This window comes from Chenopodium album, chromosome 27 (genome assembly GCF_948465745.1).
Source record: "Chenopodium album chromosome 27, dcCheAlbu1.1, whole genome shotgun sequence".
NCBI lineage: Eukaryota > Viridiplantae > Streptophyta > Magnoliopsida > Caryophyllales > Amaranthaceae > Chenopodium > Chenopodium album.
Window position 1 is genome coordinate 4,729,011 of NC_137860.1, and position 17,313 is coordinate 4,746,323.

Here is a 17,313-nt window from a genome sequence, read left to right on the forward strand (position 1 = left end):
TGAGCTGAGCTGAACTGAACAAAACTAAATTGAATTGAATACAGCTGAAATGAATTGTTTATGAGAGAAGGAAATTAAGAGCTGGACCGATTGTAGCTGAACTGAACTGAAATTAAGCTGAAGAGAAATAGACCTGAAAAGGTGTTTCCACTTTACTGTTGTCGTTTTTCTAAATTATAATGATTTTAATAAGTTTAAACAATTTTTTTATTCATTATGTGACATATATCATATGATTTTAAAAAACAATAAATCATAAAATAGAAAACCACAGCGATGAACCCTAAATAAAAAAACCAAACTAAATGTATAACTACCTCGGTTTTTTTAGTTGACACAAGTTCTTTTTTTTTTTAGGAAGTTTTTATTTTTAGTTGACACGTTTTCTTTTTTGGGTAGTTTTATACCTTTGTATTTACTAGTGTACCCCACTTGTTTTATCATTCCCTTTTCTCGATCTCCTTAATATGTATGCCTAAATTGAAGCCGTCAACTAAATAGAAACGGGGGAAGTATAAAACAACAATTGTAAGTACCAACATTCAAATAATAACATCAAAATACATAATCTTCGAAACACAAAAAGACAATGTGTTATTTGCGTTTAATCTCGTCTTCAATTGTGCAGGGATATGATTGATTATAACTGAGATTAGGGTAACAAAATCAGCACAAGAATTTTCTTTTTCACAAAATAAAATTATGAAGAGACGATAGATGAACTCAAAAAGTAGTTGTATGAAACAACGTATCGAGAACGTGCCGAATTGTTATATTTGTTTATTTGGATTTTTAGCTCTTTCCCAGCTAATTCTTGTTTGATTTTGTTAAATGTGTTTTCACTATCATTAGTTGTCAATTATAGATGTTGTATGACTTTATTTAATCAAATATAATGATGTCCTCTAGAACTTTTTTCATAAAAAAATTAGGGAAATTCTACATCATAATCCTCAAGTATTGACTTTTCCAAGCTGTGCCCCCTCCTTTTGAAAATTACACACTGTAATCTTTAACTTTCAATTATGTCTCAATAGTCACCTTGTCGTTATCCTATCGTTAACGTAACGATCACCGTTGTACGTGGGACTGTAATCCCCCGTATTTTCAAACTAATTAAATTATATTTATTTATTATTTATACAGATAATTTTATTTTATTTTAATTTTATAGTTTGAATTGTTTTGATGAAAAAGTAACAATATTTTCATTATTAGTAAGCTAAATTATTAAGTCTTAGTCTAAATCATAATTCTCTTTTAAGTTTATGTTAGCCCAATATTTAATCTTACTCAAGCCTATACCAATCCTACTCCTACTTGGATTAGGAAACTAAAGCCCAAATAAAAACCCCAAAACCCTCAAACCCTTCTCCTCTTACGTAAAAAAAAAAATAAATAAATAAAATAAAATTCATTCACCCTTTTTCCTCCTCCTTCTCTCCTCTCTCACGGTTTCACAACAACAACAAAAAAAAGTTTCAGATTGCTGCTGCTACACCACCGCTGCCACCACAGACCACCGCTGTTGCCCAGCCGTGCCACCGACCTTCGGCCACCACCCCGAGCTGCAGTTTGCACCTCTTCTGTTCTCCTTTGTCCTTCTTTTTCTTAAATTACTTCAAGTCTTAATCTTCACTGGTTTTTGATTTTGATTATTATTATTATTAGTTAAAAGAGTTCAATTGATACAAAAATCCACAAAGTTATGATCTTTATTGTATTTTGATTCATGAGTAAAATTTCAGATTTTTAAAGATTTGATTTTGGGTTTTGATTTGTATTAGTTTCATATTTTCATGTTTCCAATTCCGTTAAATGATTATTATAAGTATGTTGAAACTATAAAATGTGGAACTTTGAAGTTTAGTTTCATACTTTAATTTTCAGATTTTTGTCTATTATTTTTGGAGTCTTTAATCAGTTCAAAACTAATGGATTTTTGGGTTTAAAGTCTACTAATCTACTATATAGTAAATAAGAATTTCAATAACTTCAAATTACTTGTTTAGAATTAAATATCAGATTTTTATAATGTTTTTAGCTTGCTGAAATTTTCCCTACCTTATAAAAAGTAGAAAACATCTCTAAGGAATAGTGTACTACCAATCATACCCTGAAAACTATTTACAAAGTTGTGTACAAAATGTGTATTTACTTTAATACCCTCATTAATATGTTTACTATCATCAATATATTTAATGTTTTTTTATCATTAAACATATCATTAATTAATTTTGTTTTTGTTAACAAATAATTTGTAATGATTTTTTTTTTAAAATAAAAAAATTCTAATGCTTTACACTTATATGATATTATTATTATTATTTAAAAAGAAAAAATTTGTATGTACAATGAAACGGTTTATTACCAAGTGACGGTTTATTTTTACTTTTTCATAGTTGCTCTTCTTATTTCCGCAAAGTCTCTTGACTCTTGCGAACTTTGATTTGGAATAAAATCCTACTAACTTATCATTCCCCTCCCCCAAAAAAAAAAAAAAAAAAAAAAAACTTATCGTTTTTTAATTGCAACTATTGTTAAGGTTTATTAGCTTTTTTTTGGTGTTTAGAGAGCCACAAGGGCGGATGATGAGAATCGATCCAAAGATCTCTTGGACCGGGAGGGGAGCTCTAACCACTTGAGTTATCCCTCACTATGTGGTTTATTAGCTTTTTAAGTGTACATATAAACAACATCATAGAATTTGAATGGGATTCATATATTAAATAGTTTGGTGATATTTGAGCAGGCGTATGTTATCAAGAGGTATAAAGAGCTAAAGATCCTAAAATCAAGGGAAATCGGTGGTAGAAAAAAATGGTATTAATTATGAAGAGAATTTAAGATGAAAAATATAACTAATTGGTTATTGCTTTAGTATTGATATAGATATTAGATGGTCGTCGTAGAACATTAAAGAACTTGTTTACATATTATTACTCCATATGACCAAAGCTCACAAAAAAATTCATTTGAAGAAAAACACGATAGAAATATTATACTAAGTACTATTGAAACATGCACAACAATTAAGAGTTCTAAACTAACAATGGCCGCTTAAAATATGAAGGGATGGAAAACAATTAAATATTACATAGTAATAATAATTTTGAAATAACACTGTCAAACTTTTGAGGATTTAAAAAATAAATGTGTTAAAAGATTTTGGTGGCTTTCTTATAATTCTACAAATTCACCACATATGCACATAAATCAAATAGTCAGTATTAAAATTACTAGGTCTACCACCCTAACCAAAGGTGTAAATACACGCCAATACAACTTATCCGCAAGAGCTAGCCCCTCCGCGCGCATCGCGCGCGTAGGATACCCTAGTATAGATAAAAATGTATTTAAAGGATTTTTCTATGGAAATTTATGCTAATATTTCTAAACTACTAACCTAGACTTTAGGGAGGTTTAAAGATGTCGTTTCAATGATTTTTTGAAGCTTTTAAGCTTAATTAGTATTGCTGTAAATTATGTTGCTTGGGTATTGATTGAATTCTCATTGTTTGGTTTAGGAGAGGATTTTATTGAAGGTGATTTCTAGTTAGTAATTTGGCATACCAATTCGTTTATTAAAGGTACGTACAAGTTACGAAACCTTGCTTTTAGGTGCATGTTTAAGGAAAGATCGAGAACTTAGTATCATGTATAGGGATGACTGGGATAAATTGTTTGGTTATACATTGTGAATTTCATACGATGTGCACTATTCTATATTGCAAGTATTGTTTATGCTCTAATTATGCAAGGTGCGCTTAAAGGCAAAGGTATATGATTGGTGTAATGATTAATTTATTACTCATTCATGATTATGCAAGCAGGATGAGTAAAGGAAGAATTTAAGTCTTCTAAGACAAGGTTGAGGTTTTGGGGTGCCTTATGCACTCAAGGTGTTTATACACTGAGGTAGTAAAGGAATAAATAATAAATGTTGCTTGCCACTAATAAATCAAGAATTGAAAAGTTGTTTTACTTGATTGAATCAATATTGGATTGATTGTATTGTTATGCATATGAGTCATCACCAAGTCTAAACTTGTAAATCAAGTAAAGTGCAAGATGGATGAGCAATAAAACTCTAGATTGGTGCACTTCTGGAGTAATGACAATCAAGGGTTGGGGTACATGGGGTATTAGCCGTGTACTTTTCTCGAGGCCGTCTGATCTACGAGTCTCTAATTTCAAATATTTTTCTTAAAACTAGGAGTTAGGTGAGATCTCATACTAACTACGGTCACGGAGTCGCGCCCGTGGTCGTTGGATGTTTATTGATGTTTCCGAAAGGAGGCATGGGGTTTTTCTTTTATTGATGTTCTAAATGGAGCATGGGTTGGACAACCTTGTCTATTGCGTAATCCAATGAATAAAAATAATGATTTACCTATTATTAATTAATGGAGTCTTAGTAATATAAATAGTTGAGTCGTGTGTTGAGTCTATAATTTAATGATGCATGATGATTGATTATTAGTAGCATGTTATGGATTTCTTAATTTATTTCGCAACTTGTATGTACTCAGCTTTGCTGATTGCGTGCTTTTGTGTGTGTCCTTCTTTGGTCATGGCCTTCGCCTTTCAATGACCCTGAGACGATCCAATTTTTACACTTGTAATATTGGGGAGCAAAATGACCGCAGGTTCTTACACATGCAGCATTCATCAGGGTTGTGGGATCTTGAGTAGAGAGTTGGTTGTTTGCATTTTATTTTCTTTTGCAAGTTTGAATTTATTTTAATTCGATTTTATTCGACACTATTTCTTTTGGGTTTGAATTTATTTGAACACTGAATTTAATCACTTACTACTTTTAATGGGTTTTGAATAAGGGCCTTAATGGTTCCAAGTTGTATGACTTAATTTGGTTTCATTCGTTGGTTTTGAAACTTATTTATAACTGATTTAGTTTTTCCGCTGCTATTTTTTTGATAAAGCCTTAACGTTTGAATACGTGGCGGTAGCACGCCAGTAATTCCCTTGAATATTGTTCAGGGTCCTCATAGGTTTAAAGAGAGAATTATTGGGGTGTTACAGGGACCCACTTTGCACTTTTTAATAGTTTTTTCTCAATTTGCGTGCTGAAAAATATCCCGTTAAAGGTTTCAGGGGTCATTCTAGCACTTAAAGGTCCAAATTGAGCTCAGATTTGACAAATAAACGTATAAGCTCCATTTTGTGAATTCTAATTTTAACTACGAAAATCTGAATTCACAAAACGGGGCTTCTATGTTAATGTTAATTTTTTTTGGAAAATCCAAGCTCAATATGGATCCTTAAGGGATAAAATGACCCATAAAACCTTTAGCGGAATATTTTTTTAGCAAACAAATCGAGCAAAAAAATTAAATAGGCACAAATTCTTATATGTGGTTGGCCACATTCATATAGGTTACTTCATTAGTGTAAAAGAGGTTACTTGATCAGTGTTAAAGGGGTTACTTCGTTAATGTTACTCAGTCAGTGTTCTAGGGGTTACTCAGTCAGTATTGCAAGGGTTACTTGGTCAATAATACAAGGGTTACTTTGTTCTTTTATAAGTGGTCACACGGTGTGACCAACCACACACAAGATATGTTGTTAAATAGGTGTAAAGTGGACCCCACTAATGGTAACAACTAACGGAAGGTATACGCCAAGGTTACAGCGTAATCACTTAATGTACCTTGGGGTTAGAGCGTGGAAGTTTGAAAAGGGACTAAGGGAGGGGCACAACTTGGAAAGTGAATACCACAGGGTTAATACGTAGAAAATCCCAAAAAAATATTATTAGAATATATTATTAAATTAGATATTAAAATTAAAATATAAATATATAAGATCAAAATATTTAATATTTTAAAATAATATTTAATTATCGTAATATTAATAAATTGACATGTATTTCAAGTTTGATCGTCAGTTATTTTGGGACAAAAAGGAGTATATGAGAGAAGTAGTAAAAGAACAGATAGCTCTCGTCACTCAATTTCCACATGCTCTTTGTGCTTCTTCTACTTGTCATGTATACCTGATTCGAAATGCTTTTTATCGTCTTACGTGTGTGTGTGTGTATATATATATATATATATATATATATATATATATATATATATATATATATATATATATATATATATATATATATATATATAAAAGTTTAACAAGATTAAGCTAGCTGATAAGATTTTTTTTTAAAAAAAAAAATAGAACATATGCAACATTATACGAAATAGATACATATTCAATTCAACATACAACAAAACTTTAAAAGATACACTCTGTATAACATAAAGCCACCTAGAAGAAAGCTTCAAGAGGCACCAGCAGCAGCATTTTTAATTGTCTTAAGATCAAACAATTCAATCCAGTAGCCATCAGGATCCTTAATAAATGCAATCCCATTCGTTTTTCCTGCAAAATATTCACCACAAGACATATGAGAAATTTTCTTTATTCAAATATAATAGCTTATCCTTGTTACAAAAAAAATATATAATAGCTAATCCTAATATATAGTACTCCCTGGTTTCAAAAAAAAAATATATAGTACTCCCTTCGTCTCTTTATTGAAATCCCCTTTCTTTTTATTATGTGAGTAACAAATGTTAGAAAGGGGACTCTAATAAAGAGACGGAGGAGACAATCAGCACCAGGCCATTCTCAAATTTAGACAAACACAAGCACCTTGATATATTTTTTTTCCTTTAACATATATTGCAAATGATAAATTGCACAAACAAAATATGATAAATATTAAATGTGATTATATTATACGAAGTATTTATGAAATTTAAAGACCTACCATCATCAGGCTTTTGTACAAACTCTACACCTAATTGTTCAAACCTCTTACATGCCTTGAAAAAATCATCAACAGTGATCCCTATGCGTCCTGTAAGCAAATACAAATTAAATTAGATTGTTGCTAATATATAACTTAGGGTCTGTTCTCATTGACTGAAATGAGCTGAACTGAACTTATTAGAGCTGAACTGAACTAAAATGAATATTTTATAAGAGAAGGAAATTAGGAGCTGAACTGAACTGAACTGAAAATAATCATATGAGAACAGACCCTTATCTTAATTTCCATTAAGTTTAGTTTCAATAAGTTCAGTTCTGTTCGATTTTTATCTTAATTTCTTTCTCTCATAAAATGTTCAGTTCAGTTCAGTCAATTAAAACAAGCCCTTAATAACCTACAAAAGACAATAATGCATGCTGATAACACCTAGATATAAAAATATGGGTCCTATAACTTTTAATTTAACCAATTAGGCTTCATGTAAATGTAACTCGTTGAAGAAATAAATATCATACCAAAGCCAAGAGGGTCCGAGTTTCCATTGTGATAACCTTTCAGTATCACTCTCTGTACCCCAGTTGCTGGGAATTGAAGTATATATACCAACATGTTAGAGGAAAATAGAAAGGCAACAAAAGTAGAATGAAATAGATCATAATGAATTGTATATAACACTCACTGATTAAGTTCAACTGTTGCTTTCTTACTCATGGTCCAAACAGTTCGCTCTATTGGATCACTAGGAGCTGAAGCAGGATCCTACAACATGTAAAACTAACATCAATCAAAGACACGACTCGTGTACTGAACTTAAGTTAAGATGTCAAAATAAAATAGATAGAACAAGCCTTTTTTTCTTCAAAAACAAAAAAAAAAAAAAAAAAAAAAAAAATAAATAAATAAATAACAAGCTATTATTATTATTATTATTTTTAAAAAGCCCTTTAGCTCAAAAATACTTAGAACTAAGGAAAGTAGGAAACTAACAAAATAACAAGATATTAAATATTTTAGTCAAAGATAGGTATCCCTTTTACCTCATAACCTAGTAAGTACAAACTAAATTTCATCTCAGGAAAATCTAATCTCTTGAGAAGTCTGCAAAAAGACATACATTGATATATTACAATTAAATCAATAAGTTGATAGGACAATGGGATAAAGACAATAGAGGTTAGTTGGATAATGCATAATGGAAAAAAAAAAGGCTTAATATTGATACAAACAATTCTAAACTGATTGATAAACATAGCCTAAAAAAGAAAATATTGAAGATTGATTAACATTAATTAGATTAATTTGCACGTAATTTTGTCATGAATTTTCAACTTAATTCCATTTTAGCAAGTATATTGTATGCTTATATGTAACCCTTATACTATATATATGCCCTTTAAGTGTTAGTACATTATAACCGACACATAGTTTTAAGAAATTTAATTGACTTTAATGAAATAAGCCGTAAGTGGGGTAATTTTAAGAAATTTAATCGACTTAAATAAATATTGCAAAATCAAAAGTGTAAAAAAAACGAAGGGAGTAAAATTTTGTCATAAAAAGTGTAACGCTTAATTAAACACGGATGGAGTAATATAGTTACACCAAAGTTAAACAAGGTATACCAATTATTATATGATCTAAAAATATCCCAAAACTCTAAATTATAAGAATTCATACAAATTTCAAAACACATAAATTACAAAATAATATTTCATATATCATTAATAATCAAACTAGAGAACTTACGAAAAAAAATAGAAATGCCATACAAAGTCCCTCGCTTAGGGTTTATAGTAGTCCCTTCTAGGGTCTAGTAGTACTGTTGAGTTCGTATTGATCGTGTTTTCTTCTTGATTCCTATTTCTTTCCTCGGATTTATCACACCCTTGGGCGTTTCTTTAATTATGGCGCATGATCTAGTCAAGGAATGGGAGAAATTAAAACTTACAGAGGAAGAAGGTGCGGTTATTGGGGGGGATTCCCTTGAATCAAACCAGGATGAATCGAATGCTCAATTGAAACTGTCGATGGTAGGAAAGCTTTGCACAATCAAACCCTATAACTCCGAAACCCTAAAACGAACGTTACAGACTGTGTGGAAACTCAAGGAGGGGGTTGCGATTAGGGTTGTAGAAACTAATCTGTTTGTTTTCCAATTTTTCTGTGAGGGAGACAAAGAACGTGTAATTGAAGGGTGTTCGTGGTTCTTCGATGACAAGATACTATTGATGAAAGATCTCCAAGGGGACGAACAGCCTTCGGAGATTAAATTCACTCATGCTCCCATGTGGGTGCGACTGCTCGACGTTCCCTTTAACAAGCACAATGATGCTACAATGTATGATATTGGTGAATCTCTAGGAGGCTTTGTTGAATTAGATGACGAGGATCCTTTAGGCTGGAGTGAATTTGTACGCATGAAGATCAATGTGGATATCAGGAAGCCGCTACGCAGGGGATTCATGCTTGCTACAAGCCAGTCCTCATCAAAATGGATAGATATGAAGTATGAAAGGCTGGCTGACTTTTGTTTCTTTTGCGGAATGCTGGATCACACTGATTGGGATTGCCACAACAAAGAACTTGCTGGATCTGAGGAGGAAGACTTGGTGTTCCAATACGGGCCTTGGCTTAGAGCAACCCCTAGGAAACGGCAAAAATTCAGTCTGAATGAATGAGAGAAGGAGAGAAGATGGAAAGAGAGTCTGCGCTCTTTCTCATCCAACAAGCCAAAGAACTTCAATGATCCGGGGGTAATCAAGCTTGGTCCACCAGGAGCAGCACACAAACTCCTTTTTAACTCCCCTGGAGACCACAATTTTCTTGATGCTACTCCTGCAGAGAGAAAGGTTAAATTAGTTGCAGAAGGTGTAGAAGGGAGCATGAAATTGGTTCTGCGTGCGAAGAGCATTGAAAGCAAGAAGACAGAAGCCCTGCTACATGTTGCTTCTACTGATCATGGGAAACAGGATATGGGAAAGATTGCACCTGATGCCACAGAGCTCTCGACCCTTAATTAATTTCTCAGACTCCCAAAACAGCTTGGGATCACCCAATTCATCAGCAGGTGGAGTTAATGGAAGGCATAGAAACAGATAAGGCAAAAGGGTGGAAAAGAGTGGATAGAGCTGCTATCCAAAAGCTTAAAGAGAGTGCTGCTATCTGCCCTTCTAATCCAATTCTGAGCACTAGGAAGAGGGGGGCAGAGGAATCGAGGTCTAGTTTTGATGATGCAAAGAAGGCAAAATTCAGTTGTAACGCTCACACCGGAGACGGGGTAAATCAAGTAGAGGGTGTTGGAATCAACCAACCCCTCGAAAAGCAATGAATACTTTATGCTGGAATGTTCGAGGCCTTGGCAATCCTCGAGCAATAGGAGCGCTTTGTAAATGATGTGCTTCCTTAGCCCCTAGTCTTGTTTTTCTTTTTGAGACTAAGATTAATAATGTAGCTTCTGAAAATGTCAAGCATAGGCTAGGTTTTGACTGTGCTTTTGGTGTTAGTAGTGAGGGTCTCTCGGGTGGTTTGTGCTTGTACTGGAATAGTAGTGTAATTGACTTTGCTCTTATTTCTTTCTCGATGCACCACATTTGTGGTAAAGTAATGCAAGGAAATTCTGTTTGGTATTTTGTGGGAATTTATGGATGGACGGATACCGTTGAAAAACACAAAACTTGGCTCTTAATTAAATCCCTTTGTGATAGCATTTGTAATCCCCCATATTTTAATTTAATTATAATTTATTTATATATTATTCTTACAATTATATTTATGGCTATTTCATTAAATAAATTATTTTTATGAAAGGATTTAAATAAACTAGTGTATTTTTATTAATTTACAAACAATTCTAACATAATAGCCCAAAACCCAAATATTACTCCTAATCTAATTAGGAAACCCAAAGCCCAAATAAAACCCTCACTCTTCTCTTCCCTCTCACGTAAAAAAAAAAAAAAAGGAGAAAGCTTTCATAAACTTTCCTCCTCCTTCCTACTGTTTCACGAGCAAAGAAAGAAAAAAAAAACACGAAACCTTCTGCTACAGTTCCTGCCGCCGCCCAACACCGCCGGACCACCGCCCTCTGCCGCCACGCCGCCCAGCCGAGCCACCAGCAGCCCTGCAGTTTGCCTCCTCCCTTCTCTTTCCCCTTATTTCTCTTTCACTTATTCCTTGTTATTTTTAATCAAAGCTTCAATTTTTATTGGTTTTCAATTATGAAATTATTGTTATTAGGCTTTAATAGTATGTATAAATTACAAAAGATTATAAATTTATGGGTTTTGTATGTTTAAATTACTATATTAATTTTCAGATTTGGTTATGTATGAATTTAGGGTATTAAAGTGTTGATTTTTCATGTTTAAAGGCTTAATTATGTACTAAACAAGTTACTTAATTATTCTATGTTCAAAGTATGTCAAAATATGATTATTTTGGTTGTATATAAATTTTCAGATTTAATAAAGTTTCAATTTTTATGGATTAGTAGTGTTTATTTCATGTTTTTATACTTCTAAACCTATAAAATATTTATTGTGGGTATTTTGTGATTGAAAAAGCTTTGAACCTTATATTCTAATCTTAATAATAATTTTCAGATTTTATACCTTTTATTTTGAAGCCTCTAATTGCATTGAATTGATGTATTTTTGGGTTTTTAACACACTAATTTGCTACATAATGACTATTTCAAATAATTATGCTTATGGGATTATTTTACATGCTTAAAACAAATTTTCAGATTTATTTAACCACTTTAAAGTTGCTGTAATTTGGTATAAAACACTATATTTTCATGATTTTAACACATAAACTTGTAGTTGGGGTGTTGTACTACTAGTTTTGGCTAATGGGAGTAATTTAAAGGCTTTATTTTAATGGTTTGAGAGGTTTTTAAATGCTTTAGTATTGCTGTAATTTTAATTGCTTTGGTATTGATTTATTTCTTATTATTTGGTTTAGGAGAGGACTTTGTAGAAGGTGATTTCTAGTTTCTAAAGTGGCCAATCGAATTGTTTACTCAAGGTACGTACAAGTTACAAAACCTTGCTTTTAGGTGCATGTTTAAGGATGAATCGAGAACTTAGTATCATGTCTAGGGATGATTGGGTTAAATTGTTTGGTTATACATTGTGAATTTCCTTTGACGTGCACTATTCCTTATTGCAATTATTGGTTATGTTCTAATTATGCAAGGTGCGCTTAGAGGCAAAGGTATGTGATTGGTGAAATGACTTAATTATTACTCATTCATGATTTAATGAAATAGGATGAGTAAAGGAATGGTTCATGTCTTATAAGACAAGGTTAAGAGTTTGGGGTGTCTTATGCACTCAAGGTGTTTTATACACCGAGGTAGTAAAGGAATAAATAATAAATGTTGCTTGCCACTAATAAATCAAGAATTGAAATTGAAAAGTTGTTTTACCTGATTGAATTGATATTGGATGGATTGTATTGTTATGCATATGAGTCATCACCAAGTCTAAACCTGTAAATCACGTAAAGTGCAAGATGGATGAGCAATAAAACTCTGGATTGGTGCACTTCTGGAGTAATGACAATCAGGGGTTGGGGTACATGGGGTATTAGCCGTGTACTTTTCTCGAGGCCGTCTGATCTACGAGTCTCTTATTTCAAATATTTTTCTTAAAACTAGGAATTAGGTGAGATCTCATACTAACTACGGTCACGGAGTCGCGCCCGTGGTCGTTGGATGTTTATTGATGTTTCCGAAAGGAGGCATGGGGTTTTTCTTTATTGATGTTCCAAATGGGACATGGGTTGGACAACCTTGTCTATTGCTAAATCCAATGAATAAATTGAAATGAGTTAGCTACTATTAATTAGTGGAGTCTTAATAAATTGGATAATCGAGTCGTGTGTTGAGTTTGTTATTTAATGATGCGTATGATTGATTATTAGTAGCATGTTAAGTATTTCCTTATTTTACTTTGCAGCTTGTATGTACTCAGCTTTGCTGATTGCGTGCTTTTGTGTGTGTGTCCTTCTTTGGTCATGGCCTTCGCCTTTCAATGACCCTGTGACGATCCAATTTTTACACTTGTAATATTGGGGAGCAGAATAACCGCAGGTTCTCTCACATGCAGCATTCATCAGGGTTGTGGGATCTTGAGTAGAGAGTTGGTTGCTTACATTTCATTTCCTTTGCAAGTTTGATTTTATCTGAACTCGATTTTATTTGACACTATTTCTCTTGGTTCAAGTTTGTTTAAACACTGAATTTAATCACTTATTATTTCTTTTGGGTTTTGAATAAGGGCCTTAATGGTTCCAACTTGTAATACTTATTTTGATTTAAATACTTTGTTTTGAGGTTTATTTAAAACTGTTTTGGTTTTCCGCTGCTAATTTTTGAGATAGCCTTAACGTTTGAATACGTGGCGGTAGCACACCAGTAATTCTCTTGAATTTGTTCAGGTTATATACAGGTTTCTCACAGGTTTTTAAGAGAGAATTATTGGGGTGTTACAGCATTGATGGCCCGATTCTCTTTGGAGGTGACTTCAACGAAATTCTTAGCATGGAAGAAAAGGAGGGGGGTGCCGTCTCTGAACGCAGGGCCATTAAAGACTTCCGTGAGGTTCTTGACACTTGCAATTTGCGGGATTTGGGATATGAGGGACAATGGTACACATGGGAATGAGGCCTTACTCCCTCTACAATGGTTCGTGAAAGACTTGACCACTTTTGTGGCAATGACGAATGGTTTTCCTTATTCCCGGATGTGTGTGTGGAGCATCTTGTCAGATTTAAGTCCGACCATACCCCTATTCTAGTGAGACAAAAAGTCCTAAATGCAAGCGCAAGAGGGGGAAGAAATCGTTCAAGTTTGAGACAGCATGGCTGCTCGAACCGGATTGTGAACAGATGGTTAAGCAGGTCTGGAGTGACTCGGAGGGAAGTCTTATGTTTGAACGGCTGGGTAGGCTTCTCGATTTTTTGAGAAACTGGAGTGGAAAAAAATTTGTCAATTTCAATAAACAAATTGATGACTTGGAGCAGGAACTTAAATCAATCCAAGAGGGTGATGTTTCCGAGACCAACATCCGTTTGGGGGCTGAAATTGAGAAAAAACTTGACGAGGTACATGAAAAGCAAGAAGCCTATTGGTACTTGAGGTCGAGATGTGTGGAAATTAAGGACGGGGACAAAAATACGAAGTATTTTCCTCATAAGGCATCCCAGCGTAAGAAGAAAAATGAGATCACAGGGCTACTAAATGAGAATGGTGAATGGTGTACGGAGGAGGAGGACTTCGAGCAGATTGTCCAAGATTACTACTCCAAACTTTTTTCTTCGAGTCTGCAATTCGAGGAAAACAGTGAAGAGGTTCTGGCGGCAGTCACTCCATCTATTTCTAGTGACGATAATGATCATCTTCTCCGACCTTTCACTAAAAGTGACATCTACATAGCCATATGTGAGATGCACCCCTGCAAAGCTCCCGGCCCCGATGGGATCCACGCCATCTTTTACCAAAAATTCTAGCACATTATCGGGAATGATGTCACTATTCATGTGTGCAACATTCTTCATGGTTCCCTCTCACCAGAGGAAATCAACTGCACAAACATCGTTCTCATTCCCAAGGTAAAAGCTCCCCGTAATATGACAGAATTTAGGCCGATTGCTCTCTGCAATGTATTGTATAAAATTGCCTCAAAAGCTATTGTCATGCGTTTGAAGTCGATTCTTCCTGATATTATTTCTGAAAATCAAAGTGCCTTTGTTCCAGGAAGGTTAATTACTGACAATGCCCTTATTGCCTTGGAACTCTTTCACACCATGAAAAAGAGGAACAAGGGGCGGAAAGGGACAATTGCTTTAAAGCTCGATATGAGCAAGGCCTACGACCGAGTTGAGTGGTCTTTCCTTGAGAAATTGTTGTTAAAATTGGGTTTTGCTGATCCTTGGGTGAAGGTGGTGATGAGCTGTGTGTCGACGGTTTCTTACTCCTTTGTCATTAATGGAGTTGTGTGCAGCGCTGTCAAGCCCTCGAGAGGTTTGAGGCAAGGCGATCCGTTGTCCCCGTATCTATTTATTATGATTGCTGATGCTTTTTCAGGCCTTCTTTCAAAGGCGGTCTTGCAGGGTGAAATTCATGGGGCCAGGGCTAGTAGGAATGGACCCGAGATATCCCATCTGTTCTTTGCTGATGATAGTTTGCTTTCTGCTAGAGCCAACCGAAGAGAATGCTCCAAGATAGTTGAAATCCTCAACAAATACGAAGCAGCTTCCGGTCAGAAAATTAATTATGAAAAATCGGAGGTCTCTTTTAGCAAAGGCGTTTGTGAGTCAGTCCAGAAAGAGCTCGTGGATTTTTTGGGAATGAGACTTGTGGATGAGCACGGAAAACACCTTGGCATTCCTACCATCATTGGGAGATCGAAGAAAGCCATATTTTGTGCCCTCAAAGACAAAATCTGGAAAAAGTTGCAGGGTTGGAAAGAGAAACTATTGTCTAGAGCGGGGAAGGAAACACTCATCAAATCTGTTATCCAAGCGATCCCCACTTACATTATGGGGGTTTATAGAATCCCATCTTCGGTGATTGATGAGATTAGGTCCTTGACGGCAAAATTTTGGTGGGGTCACTCTAACAATCGTCGCAAGGTCCACCGGGTTAAGTGGGACACCCTTTGTAATCCGAAGAGCCTTGGAGGGCTTGGCTTCCGCGATATGGCTGTTTTCAATGAAGCCATGCTCGGGAAGCAAGCTTGGCGCTTAATTTCATCCCCGAATTCTTTATTAAGTAAAGTCTTTCAGAAAAAATACTTTCCCAACGGAGACTTCTTAAATTCTTCTCTGGGATTGTCTTGTAGCTACTCATGGCGTAGCATTTGGGGATCGAAGGCTCTTGTCAAGGAGGGTCTTATTTGGCGGATCGGTAATGGCAGCAAAATCAGCATTCTGGATGACCCGTGGGTTGCCGATGAACATGGTGCAAAAATTATGTCCCCCAGGAACGACTTGGTTAGCAATGTGAGTGATCTTATTGATTTTGAGAGCATGGACTGGAATCATGAGCTTATAGCGAGTTTATTTAATGAACGTGATTCTAGGTGTATTCTCTCAATCCCCCTGAGTGTCGGGACCCCAGAGGACTGTCTAACGTGGGCTTTATCAAACAATGGTCTGTATATGGTGAAGACTGCTTATATGCTTGGCAAATCCTGTAATCTTGATCTGTTTCACAAGGCTTGGGTGAATTTGTGGAGCCTGGAAACCACCCCCAAAGTGCGACACCTGCTGTGGCGTGCTTGCACTAATTCTCTCCCTGTGCGTTCTCTACTTAAGCACAGACATATGGCAGAGGATGAGAGCTGCCCTTGGTGCTTGAACGATGCTGAAACCATGTACCATGCCCTCTTCGATTGTCCAGCAGTGCGTGATTTATGGTCAGAAGCTCAGTGTGATATGCTTGCAAATACAGAGGCTTTCCCTGACTTCAAGGACCTGCTTGAGTTCTGGGGTGAGCAGAATGAGAAAATGCAGCAAAAAGGTGCAGCACTGCTCTGGCTTATTTGGGAAAGGCGCAACAATAAAGTCTTCAACAACAAGGAGACGTCTCACTTCACGGTCCTTTTGCGAATGGCTAGCCTTGTGGAGGATTACAACAAATACAATACAAGGATTTACGGGTGTAAAGGTCCAAGAAAAGCTAGAAGCTCGAAAGTATGGAAACCTCCACCCCAAGGTTGCATCAAAATCAACAGTGACGCTGCTTTGAACATTGAGGGCTAGGTTGGACTTGGAGTGGTTGCGCAAAATGATCAGGGGGAGGTCTTATTTGCAGGGGTCAGACGCTACAAGGCCTTCTGGACACCGGAGCTGGCAGAGTGCAAGGCTGCTTTATTTGCTGTAAAAGTGGCCAGACAGCAAGGTTTCAAGAATGTGATTCTTGAATCCGACAACAGTACCATTATCTCTAGGCTTTCGAAGGCATCCACCTTCCTCTTTGACTTGGATTCGCTTCTTGACGATGTGCTAGACACGTGCTCTTACTTGGATTCTATTTCTTGGTCTCATGTTAAGCGGGAGGGAAATTTTGTTGCTCACCATTTAGCTCGTCTAATTCCGTTTGGTGTAGAACAAATTTGGTCTAATTGTTGTCCTAGTGATGTTAGGCCGTATGTACTAATGGACAATTTGTCCCACTCTGAATGAATGAAACCTCCTTTGCTTGCTCTCAAAAAAAAAACTAGAGAACTTACGACATGCCCAATACACGAGAGTAGAAATCCAAGCTCACTTTCGGGTCCTTAATTCGAAACATCTGAAGATAAAAAAATCCAAAAAAGTGTATAAAACTCTACACAATAACATCACAAATCAAATAAAAAATTCATAAAATAAAGATTGAACTATACAGTTTGCTGCATAAAATAACCCTTGGTAGCTTCATCAGGCGTAGAATGAAGGCCAGGATTGTTAGAAACAGACTCCTTGGGTTCCGTCATCGCCGCCGCCATTGATGAAACAAACTGAGAATG

At 35.3% G+C, this 17,313-nt stretch overlaps 1 pseudogene; it reads right to left on the reverse strand.

Moving 5' to 3' along the window:
- Positions 1-6,298: 6,298 nt before the first annotated feature.
- On the reverse strand, positions 6,299-17,295 carry LOC145620957 (lactoylglutathione lyase-like; annotated as a pseudogene).
- Between the last annotated feature and the right edge of the window lie 18 nt (positions 17,296-17,313).